Source organism: Cupressus sempervirens, chromosome 7, assembly GCF_028749045.1.
Source record: "Cupressus sempervirens isolate cs-2001-9-10 chromosome 7, ASM2874904v1, whole genome shotgun sequence".
Taxonomy (NCBI): domain Eukaryota; kingdom Viridiplantae; phylum Streptophyta; class Pinopsida; order Cupressales; family Cupressaceae; genus Cupressus; species Cupressus sempervirens.
Genome location: NC_143124.1, coordinates 403,149,194 through 403,157,773, shown reverse-complemented (window position 1 = coordinate 403,157,773; position 8,580 = coordinate 403,149,194). Strand labels below are relative to the sequence as shown.

Sequence of the window (8,580 nt, the reverse complement as noted above, 5' to 3'; positions counted from 1 at the left end):
TACATTTTAACCAAAGGTTACTTCAGTCAACCATGAAAACACAAAGGCAAGAACTTTGGTGCATGTGCCCCTTGCTGTTTATGGTACAAGAGATTATAACCACGCATTAATGGTAGTGTATTTGACATTGGATTTGAACTCATATAATACAAAAACAATGGTATCTAATTGTCAATCTCTCTCTAGGGCATCTGTGATCTATAGGAATCCTCTATTTTGGACACAAAGGCTATTCCATGTAGTAATCAATATCCTCTAAGGCCCATTTGTTTGCTAAAATAGGAATAGGAAAATTGGAATAGGAGGTTTATTTCCTGTTTGGTACCCAAAATTGAATAGAGAATAGGAAAAAATATTCCAATTTTGCCCGTAAAATGAGCATATGTCCATTCCAAAAAATAGTTGTTATTGGAATGGGCCATTCTGATTCCCAATTTGATTTTTTTTTCAAACATTTTTATTATTATATCTATTTGTTTAAAAAATGGAAAAAATTGTATTTCTCATTAACTTCAATGAGTAAAATAAAAGTAAAAATAAATTAGCCTTTTTAACATTATTTCAAAAAAATAAACCATGAAACAAAAAAATTGAGGTAAATATTTTTAAAAATAAAAAAATTCACCTTATTCCTATTCCATTTTTGTACAACCAAACAAGGGAGTAAAATATTCCCAATCAAATACCAAGTTAACCAAACAAGAATGAGATTAGTCTTTTCCATTCCCATTCCACATTTTCATTCCTATTCTAATTTTCTATTCCTATGCCGACTCTAGGATAACTTCTCCAATCGAAACTTGATTGATCCACCACTTTTCAAGTGTTATCATCATACCATTGTGCACATCCCCATTTTCAATACCCTTTCCCGTGTCTCCAGTGTTTCTCATTCTCATCAGTAGCCTCATGCTTCAAAGCACAATCTGGATGAAGATCAAAATCACATTTTTTTGCAATAGAAAGACCAAGCATTCCCTCCTTCTTTGTACCCATCACAAATATAAGACATCCTTGAAATCAAATTCAAAGAATGTTCATGTAGCTCATGCTTGATTTCCTTTGGATATTTCTCCACTACTTCTTCGACTTCTTTCTATAGTTCATGAGTGAAGGAATAAGCTTTCGTCCCATGAAGAAAAATAATGTTTCTGGCATCTTTTGTCACATTTTTTCCATCAGGACCAGTTATGACCAAAGATGGAATTCCTTGAATTCAGAAGTAATGGCTTAGATACTTCTTCACTCTGCCTCCAAATCGAGGGTCTAACCATGGCATGCTTGCATGGTACTCTTCCTAGGCTTCTTGGTCTTTGTCACTAGAGAGGAAAAAAATCTTAAAGGTTTGTCCATTTTTGTTGAGCTTTTTGTATACTTGTGCAAGCTTCAGTGTGAATGCTCGGCACACCGGGCACCAATGAGGAAAAAATATAAACCAACAGTCTTTCCTATGAGCTAAAAAATGGGTACATGTAGTAGAATCATGATCAAGATAGTCATGTTATGGTTTTTCTTAAGTAAAATAGTTTGTTATAAGCTATTGCTCCAAATAACCCTTGCAATAATCTAATTCCAACAAATATGAATTTTTTTTTCTTCTAATCTACTGTTAATGGATGTGTTTAGTTGGTTGATCAAAAATATGGATTTTTGGAAGAAAGAAGCAGATCCTACCACTATGTTAAAGAAAAGTGGAATATCAAAGTAGACTCAAAGCATTGGAAGGAAAAAATGAGGTCTGGAAGGAGACTTGAAACAATGAAGGAAAAAATAGAGCGTGAAAGGAAAGTGAAAATATTGGAATGCAAATATTTAAAGATAGTTGTATCCAGAGTTTGCATTCCACATTCCATAGACATTTTAAAAACATAGTGATTATCGCTAAAACAATAGATTTGGTGCCTTTCAGAGGTTGGACCCATAATATTATCATGTTATTCATGTTTCCTGTATCACATTTTGTCATTGAAGAGTCTTATGGAATTTAAGCATAGTTGAATAGTGAAACCCTGCATCACCAACTAAGTATATGATGCTTCTTTTTCAATTCTTCGCATTCTAGTGTTCTAGTTTCTTTGTACATTGATCTAATTGATAAGTATGAAATATTTTTGGGATCAATTCACATAATCAGTTTGCAATGTTTTCTCATCTGGTCCAAGTACAATCAAGGTTGGGATGCTTTTGAATTCAAGGTATTGCTCCAAATTCTTCATGTTTCTATCACTGTAAGGTAGAACAAGCCATGGCATGCCTTCAAAATATGCTTGGAAGGACTCTATATCTATGTCAAAGGAGATAAACACAATCTCTAGTAAAGGGACTTGTTCATTAGGAAAAGATTTAAATTTTAGTAATTTCCATATATTTTTGTGTAATATCATTTGCAAATTTTACACTATTTGCACTATAAAGATGTGACATGTCTATGCAATAAAAAAATTTAAAATACAAGAATTCTCAAAAACATGATAATATCAATCATTATAAAAATTTACCATGATAAAATATAATGCTCGCTCTCATGACAATACAATGCTCACTCACCTTTCTATCTCCATTGTGAATGACAAAATATTTGTCAGAAGAGATAAGAAGAAAATTCACATACTATGAAAGCCTCATGGATCCTCCTTCACGTTATGTTCACCAAGCCTCTCTTTGCCAAATGAATATGCCTCAACACCATAATCTTGAATGATGCCTACACCATGAGTAGTGATAGTTTTGCATTTCCTATCTAAAAGAAAAAGAGTGGGAATTCCTCCCACAACAAATTCCCAATCAAGTTTCTCTTTTGTCTGCTTATCTATGAATGGAAAGGCAAGCCATGGCATGGCCTTCTAATACCATTCAAATGATTTCTCATCTTTATCTTCAGAGATAAAGATGATCTCAAAATCCCCATTCTCTATTAAATCCCTTCCATGGAAGAAACTAGTGGGCAAAAATATACAAACCCATTGTCCCTTCTTGTTCCTCTATTTTAACTTGAAATATTTGAAACAACCACGTCTGAATGATAATTCACCACAAGTTTAATATCAAAGAAACTAATGCTGATACCCAAAAAAATTTGTTGTAAGGACTTTATGTTAAATTGTTAATCTAAACTATTAGGATCACAACTTGTGATGTATCTGAGAATAGGACAAAATGATATGCTCAATGCACTCAATACAATTTAAATATCTAGAACATGGTTGCATGATACTCAATAACAAAATTTAATCGAGTAGAAAATTGAATCTTAAAGAAGACAAAGCTACATTCTCATAAACCATCGATAGATATAGCTATCTTAATTTCAAGAAAAGATGCATAATAAAGGTAAAAGTTATGTTTTTTATTCTGCCTATAATAACCAAGATGCTAAGAGAATATATTTCAATTAAAATGGGAGAATAGTCTAAATGAACACAAACAGTAAACAAAAAAGCTCTTAAATGCCAGAAACTAGTGGATAAGAATCTTGTGAAAAGTATGTTTTATTTAAAGATCATGTGTATGAAAACTTGTAAAGTAGAAACTAGATTAAGAACACTCACAAAAACTAGCAAAAAGATTGAAATGGACAAATTTGACATACCTCTCTCTCACTAGAGCAAAACTAGAATGATAAGGCAAATAGAATGAAGGGCAGATTATAATAGAATAATAGGGCAAAACCAAACATACATAAGAATAGCCATAGGAAGCCTCCCATGAGTGACACATCTTTTTCTCCTATCATGTGTCTTTCTGTGCAAGAATATTTTCTTAAAACCTTCCCAGATGAGAGAATGAAAAAGATTAACCTAAAAAAAGCCACCACTTTATCAAATTTTAACTAAATTTTCTATGGAGAAAATGAAAAAGATCCCCAGAAAAATCAAACGAGCCAATGAGAAAACCAAAAATCTCCATTTTTTTTGTTTGGGGCATAGAGCCCAATACATGAACTAATGCAAAATAACACACCAAAAAATTTAGTCCTCGCCTTAGGCAGGGAATAAAAAAGGGAGCTATTTAACCAGTGTCATTACAACTCCCTCAGTTCTCTATTTACTTCATTACATTTTGTCAAAGTAAGATGCTTCTGTGTGCCTAATAATTTGGTTAAATAAATTTAAGTTTATGTTGCTTTCAATTTTTCATATTGGTCGACTATCTATGAAGGACACTCTCTAAATAAATGATTTAAAAAAATTACATCACAATATTGTAAATAATAAAATAATAAGATTTCTTTGAGACTGCAATAAAAGACTAGTATTAATATTATTAGTAATAGTCAAATAAAAGAAATGTAAATTTACATGAAGATATTTAAATTTTAAACTTACTAAATGTCAATAAAAAGTTATACAATTTATTTTCAAATTAGAATAATTTTTTTAAAATAAATTAATTTCTAATAGATAAATATTAAATTTAAAATAAATTTTAATATAATTTTTAAATAATAAATAATTGTCGCAATCTATTTTACAATTCAAATATTTTGTTGATTTAATATAAATTTAGATTCTCTTTTTCTTTTATTTAGTTTGATTCTTATTGATTTAATAAATGTTATAGAAAATCACATTTAAATTTATTAATTACAAAGGCATCTCATAAAAAAAGTAATAACAATAAATATGTTGTAGATACAAAATATTTTTAAAATATATAAAATAATAATATTATATTTTAAATTGAACATTTACAAATAATATTATACTTTACAAATAATAGATTATTTTACATATATTCAAATATAATAATCATTCTTTAAAAAAAAAAAAAAATGTAAGAGTGCATTTCATAAATATAAAAATATCTCATAAAAATTAAATAAATAAATAAATTCTACATAAATATATATAAAATAAAATAAATGACATAAAACAAGTTTAGATTAAAAAAATCTTTATATTATAAAAATGTAAACCATAATCATAAGATAAAAATGTCTCCATAACTAACTTTTGTCCTTATAAAGACACTATATCCATATCAAACAATTTCTATTTGCATTGGATACATGGACTATTAGAAGTACACCCCTTTTGTTCAAATTGATGGAGGTACTGGCATTGGTCAATAGCTAGTACAAATATTTGGCTATTTAGATAGTGTCATATTTTCATAGGGTAAGATGTTGTCACTTGTATGTAAAAATTGTGGCTCACCTAGTTAAGAGTGTAGTTTGGTAGTACTTAGATGGGTAGATCGAAGAAATCTTTATTGGCAACCTACAAGCAAGCAATGAGAGATTATGGGATGCCATGATTGAGCAACTGCATGGCACCCCACTCTGGGCTCACATCTGCAACTTCCCACATTATTATTTTCCTCTCATCCTCGCCTTTTCCCTAGCCAGAAAAGCCAATGACGGGAAGGTCAAGATCGTCTTTTCCATTAACAATATTTTAATGGAGAAGCAATATCACTACAACACTTCCAAAATTTAAAGTTAAGGTAGTTTTTGCCAATTATAGGGTTGATATATTTCTAGGGAGATTACAATAGCATGTGGCGAGTAATGTTATCAAATGAGATCATGTTCATAGGGGACACATCTAGTGATTTAGTAGATTCTACAAGTGGCAAGTAGAGTGTCTTTCACCTAAAATATTGGATCTACAAGTAGATGTGAGTGCATTAACTTTATTAACAAGAGAAACACATATTAATCTAGTGTTGGCAATACAAATAGATCCATTTTCCCCTTCCAATCTAAAATATGATTGTAAAGTATTTGGAAACAATGAATTCATTGATGTGGAGGAACATAGAGCAATTCTTCTGGAAAAGCCAAAACAATTGGAATCTCAGTTATTTTGCTATAAATTTCATGTTTTTCTTAACATTATGGGATGTGCCTCTATCAAGAGGGGGTCTTATGACATATATACTTGGTTTTGACCATTTCTCTATTAGGTTAATTTTAAGGTCAAAAAAGAAACGACCGAGTAGACAGATGTGCTTGGAGAGATAGAGTTTTTGAATATGAGACATGGACTCCCTCTTTCTATGCTATTTTCAATGAACACATTGGATTGTTCGTCACACTATTGGTATTTATACAGATAGTTGGGCATTCTCATCTACAACTTTGATGAATGAACTACTCTTAGTTGATTGTCGACATGTATGAGTAGGAAGCGATGAATCAAATTAAGCTTTCATGAGGAGATTATTGTTGGTTTAGTTTGCACAAGGAATGACAACTAAATGCTTATAGGGAAAACAATCAAATTGACACTCAACTTTGAATGACTGCCAAGTCAAAAAGCCTAATTATCTCTCATGAAAGCCCCAAAAAATGATAGCACATGTACTAATAGTCGTTCACACATGTACTTGTTAGAAATGTTTATAATAACTAAGAGTGGGGGTTGAATCAATTACTCAAGGTCCATAAGTACCATTTCAACAATTAAACATAAACATTCAATGTTCTGCTTATCCTACTCTTTTTGAAGTATTAGATAGTAGTCAAAAGAGATAGGGGTCAAACCTCAAGTAATAGAAAGGCTAAAGAATTAGTCTGAGGTAACCTTCTAGTTATCTATCTTATGCCATTTTTAAATTTCAAAAAATAGAATATGTCCATAGCATAATTGACTATACTATTAGTCCTTAATCTAATGTGCATAACAAACTATAAAATGACTATGCTGACTTGTCATTTAGTTTCTGTTGTCACTTACGTTTGCACCCTTTTCCAAGGCCTATGCACAAGGACAACCTAGTGAAACATGGAAACAACCTCCAAGTTGTGGGACTTGAACTATGGGGTTGAGTCTCCGGAGAAGGTCAGCTTCCTCTTACTATCAGGGTGCACCCAACTACTCTTGGAGAGGAAAAGGGAGAAAGAGAGCATGAAAGTAAATCTACCTAGCTCTAATCTAAGGAAGTGATGCACCAGAATAGAGTGTTCGGACCAATTCTCTGCCCATACATGCGCTACTGAACCATAATGAAACTAAGGATATACACATCCAGACTTGCTTTAATCAAATAACCACATACAGATCAGAAAACCAAGATGAATGACACAAGGAAGAAGTTCACTTATATATCATTCACAGGTCAACAAAGATACAGTCATGCAGATTACAGATTTCCAAAAAACAATGGCATAGGCAAGGAATTATTGCGCTTTAATACCAATGGCTAAAGGAGATAAGTAGAGAATCAGATAGTTCAGAGGCACAGGGGAATTCACGCTAGGATTACAGAGCAAAAGCAGAGGAAAAATCAGAGAGAAGGTCCTCCTTTCAAAAACTACAAAATCTGCCTTTATAGTTCAGGCATAACTGAGATCTTTTGCTGCTAAAGTGACCCTGCAGCTACCTGCCATTAAGTCTTGCAGAGGAAAATCATGGGAATCTGAAGAGGATCTGATCTTTGTTGCAACAGGTGTTTTGAGAGGACTGAAAATGGCACCATCGACGTTCTGACTGGGTAGATGGATCGACTGAGGTGGTGGATTGCTCTTCCTCATTCTGCATTCATTTTTGGTAGGTCAGGATTGATCATGAAGATCAAATTGCACAACAAAATCAATCACCTTCACTTTTTAGGTTCATGAATCAGTGAGGGCAGAAAGTCAACCTAATTTCACAAACCAACTAGACCACGCGGGCCAATCGCTTCTTTTCATTCAACCACCTGGGAAGTCCCCTGCGGTTGACCTCCTTTTATTGAACTAACCACGCCACCCTTCAAACTGTTATCCTTAACTATAACGATCACACTAACTGCCAGCCGCTAACCGCCAACCTTGGCTGAGCTAATGAGACACATGTCAACAAGGCACTGTGTTGCCATGATATCCACCATGCAGCTTCCAATGGCGAGATAGCGCATACCGTTGATCTGCCTTAAATTGAATGATCATGAAGACTCGTCGTACCACTGTGTTGTCGCTACCCCAGGCCCATCATATCTGGTGCCACCTCAACAAATGCACCACACTCGAATGACACCTGGCATACTTTAGTGAGACCAGGCCCTGCTTATCCATGTGGTGGATGGGCGTTATGTCGCTATGGTAAAGATCGCACAACTTCACCATAGCGATATGGCATCTTCTGTCGATTCTCCCAGATCTGACGGCAAGCGATAGATACTGCTCCTTAGTGCATCAATCAATAGAAACTGGCCACGTATCACAGTCTGTATTTCTTGCACCTCCAAACCTGGACCTACGAGGACATGTGTCCTCCAGGTCCCAACTCGCTATCGTAAATCTCACGCGGCTTATCCATAGCACGATGGCACCTACCGCTAATCTCTGTAGATCTGACAGTGGAGAACTTAACCCCTTATTGTACTGGCTGCATTCAAGGTCCGGTCCCATGATGTATCTATATTCTAACCTGGCATACGTGGCTATTCCCCATTGGCCTAATGAAGCACCACCTTGGTCAGACAAGGCACCAACTTGGAGGGTTCATACTACTTTGACCCTACTAAGGGGACACATGGCACCCAGGCGCTATGTCGCTATGGGAAAATCGAGGCCAACTTCCCATAGCGAGACAGTGCCAACTGTCAATCTTCCTCAGATCTGACGGCAGAGAACTTGCGGGCTGCAAAAAATAT

General features: G+C 34.0%; 1 pseudogene; it reads right to left on the bottom strand.

Moving 5' to 3' along the window:
• Window positions 1-858: 858 nt before the first annotated feature.
• LOC149547232 (putative nucleoredoxin 1 pseudogene) lies at window positions 859-7,477 on the bottom strand (annotated as a pseudogene).
• Window positions 7,478-8,580: the final 1,103 nt, after the last annotated feature.